At 53.9% G+C, this 3,350-nt stretch overlaps 1 protein-coding gene across 1 annotated transcript in view; it reads right to left on the bottom strand.

Moving 5' to 3' along the window:
- The window catches only part of SLITRK3 (SLIT and NTRK like family member 3), an 8,859-nt gene that overhangs the window by 4,650 nt on the left and 859 nt on the right, over positions 1-3,350 (bottom strand). The gene's annotated exons all lie outside the window — the stretch shown is intronic.

The following is a 3,350-nucleotide window of genomic DNA, read 5'->3' as shown; positions in this document are numbered from 1 at the left end:
GAGAGGGAGAGGGAGAGGGAGAGGGAGAGAGAGAGGGAGAGAGAGAGAGAGAGACATTGGGGGTAGGGGAAGAAAGGCTTGAGTTTAAGGATTCTCTCTCTCCCTCTCCCTCCCTTCCTTTTGCTGAAGCTGAAGCAAAGGGGTATAGATGGGGTGGGGGATAGACTAAGATAAAAAAAAAAAAAAGCAAAGGCAGCCAGCTGGAGACGTGCTGGGAATGCAATGGGCCTTTCAATGGGCTCCTTTTGGATGCAGAACTGCCACTTGGCACACTCAGGGGAGGAGGGAGGAGAAGGGGCTGCTGCAGGCTTCCAGCTCCGCTGTTGCTGCTGCCGCCGCTGCAGAGGCTGCTTTCTCTGGGTACCAGCAGCTCATCACTGAATCGGGCCCTGGGAGGAAGGCAGGGGGAAGGCAGGCTCAGTCACAGTGCTAACCTCACACTTCTCTCTCTTTGGCTCCCCCACCCCCTTCAATATGTGCTGTAACCCTGGAACGGGCTTTCCACGTCACGAAAGTGAGCTCCAAGACGGGGGATGCGCTTAGCATGGGGTCAGGCGTGAGCACTAGGAAGCCCAGACTAAAGTGTGTGTGTGTGTGTGTTTGTGTGTGTGTGTGTGTGTGTGTGTGTGTGTTTAAGCAGAGAGAAAAGAAGTGGAGGGATCAAGATAAATTGTCAAAATAAGAAACAGAAGGAAGAAGGACCAACCTACCAGGAAACATTCCTTTGGTGGGAAAGGTGGAGATGCTAGGGGGGAGAGCTCTCGGCATTTTTTTCCCCCTTTTTCTTTTCTTAACTCTCAAGGAAACTATCGCCTGAGCGGTTTACCCCTCCCGTTCCCAAAGCTCCTTTCTCCGGTGGAGACAGGTTCAAAACTATGACTGTCTTTCAGAATTATCCTTTCCACAGCACAGACACTTCTCTGCAAAGACAGGGATAAAGGAAAATCCAGGTCTCCGAAACAGAAGAGCTGAATCGAGCTAATTCTGCTTGAGTGTCCCGAATATAAGAGCTCAGGCATGCGAGCGACTTGGACAGAGTTTGTCCTGCATTTTGCTTCGATCTCTTTGCACCAGGAATCCTTCTATTGTGCTGCAGCTCAGAACCTCTGATTGCCCCTGGATTCAACAGCCACGTGTTTTCTTCTACCTTTTTACAAACAGAGAGAAACCCATGTTCTGGAAGGAGGCGCAGAACACTTGGGTAACAGTGACACATTTCACTTGCTTCCCCTGGGAAAGACCTCGGGGGATTGGGGGGCGGAGGGGAGCAGTATACATATTTGGTCCAACTATTTTGGGAAAGTGGATGGTAGAGAGTCATGAGGTGGGGGAGATGGAGGGGAGACGTCGCAGTATTGAGGGGCTGCCAGATTACAGTTCACAGGAACCCGGTATGAGGAATCTTTTAAACCTCAACTGACGGTTCACCAGTCCTCTCTGCTGGGGAACAAAATGCCTCTTAGTGGAGAAACTGGGGAGGGGCAAGTGTGCGGCAAGCAAGTCCTCTTAGCTAGTGGAAACTGTGCATCCATCATGGACGCACACCTCCTACTCCCCCCCCTCCGCCCCCACCACACACACACCAATCCTGTCACCAACTCATGGGGAAGGGAGGGACTCTGGTGGCTAAAATCCTCAACTGAACGATTGAACCTCAATTGCCCAAGGGCTCAAAGTTAGGCAGTAGAGGTGCCTTTCCCTTAAAGTTCTTTTTACAAAACCAAATTTTAAAGAAAAACAGTGTATGTGTCAATGTCTTACATCCTAATATATATATATATATATATATATATACACACACACACACCAGTAAATCCCCCAAGTCAACAACATGTCCCTTTAATGTCAGTCATAGTACATGTGCCTGATATTTTGCATTCAAAAATGCAAGTGCCCTTTGCTCCACAGTAGCTAAGATTGGAAGCAGCCATCAGAAACCAAGTAAGCAGGTGGGTAGGGTTCTGTACTCTACCACGTCCTTAATCTTCCAGACCCACCCTATTTCTCAGAGAGCTCTCAGGCCAACCCCGACAGCCCGAGCTCAGAACCAGAGCGATCCCATCTCCATCACCAGCTGCCAACCTCCCCCTCCCACGCGCGCGCGCGCGCACACACACACACACACACACACACACACACACACACACACCACCTTTTGTACCCAACGTGCAGAGGCGGTAACTGTCTCACGGATTTTAAGGCAACCCAAGATGCTATAGAATCCATGGGTAACCTGGAGACCTCCGTTAGCATCCCCGGGATGGTGAAGGGCCCTCTCTGCCATCATTCTATCCTGAACTACATACAGCCCCCCGGATTCTTGATTAGGGCCCCGTCCTAAAGGACATGTCACCCATGTCCTTTCCTTGATCTCAGTATAGTGTGTCTGGGCGGCAGGAAGAGCTCCAAAAGTTGGGATGAAGGGAGGGGGGATGGATCTCTGGGTTTGTCCGCTTCCTGCTGGGAGCGCCCGGCATCATTTGTCCACGGGGAGGACAAGAAGCCCTTTCTCCCCGGTGGACCCGTTTCCTCCCTCTCCCTCCCCTTTGCCTGGTCCCCGAGCCCACTCGTTGCCACACATGCACAATTAACTATTCCAATATGGAAGCAAAACTATCTCCCCCGGAACATCATTAAAATGCTGCATCATTCATTTTCTGGAGAGCGCGGAGCCTTCTGCCCATCAGTTCTCTCATCAACCAGGCGAAAGACACAATGGGTCTGTTTAGAAACGGAAAACGATTCAGCAGCCCAAGCCTCTTCCTCCCTGCTCTCTCTGACCACCAGAGCGGGCGATCCGCTGGGGGAGGGGCGGAGGCTCCGCTCCCCCACCTGCCCTATTTGATGGAGTTACTCACGGTTTCCTCCTCCGGCAGCGGGGTCCGCGGTGCCGCCGCTCTCCCGCACCTCTCCTCCGCCCGGCGTCCTGACCGCTACACGATCCGGCTCAGAAAAGCCCACAGACCCCCAGCACCTGTGCGCGTACCGGAGCCGCCGCGGCCAAACTCTCCGTGGGCTCTGCCGTGCACATCCTACGTCCAAGGCAGCCCGCTCTCAGTTAGGCGGCGTGGGGGAGGACGGCGCCGGTTCTCCTCGCCTTGCTAGGTTTTAATTTTTAAATCTAAGAGACTGTCCCAATATATAGGGTAGGGTCCCTAGGCCTGGCCAGCAAGCAGGGCCATATAAGGCCCGCGCATCGGGCTGGTCCTCCGAAGCGCTCCCACCTTGCAGACTTGCGGGGAAATGGTCGCCGCGCACCAACGGGGGAGCGGGGCGCTCACCTAGCGCGGAGAGGCCGGCGGCGGGGACCCGGCGACCTGGGCTCTGCCCCCCCCGGTGGCGGGGTGGCG

The sequence above is a fragment of the Myotis davidii genome, unplaced genomic scaffold, assembly GCF_000327345.1.
Source record: "Myotis davidii unplaced genomic scaffold, ASM32734v1 scaffold777, whole genome shotgun sequence".
Taxonomy (NCBI): Eukaryota; Metazoa; Chordata; class Mammalia; order Chiroptera; family Vespertilionidae; genus Myotis; species Myotis davidii.
This window is presented reverse-complemented; position numbering and strand designations above follow the sequence as displayed.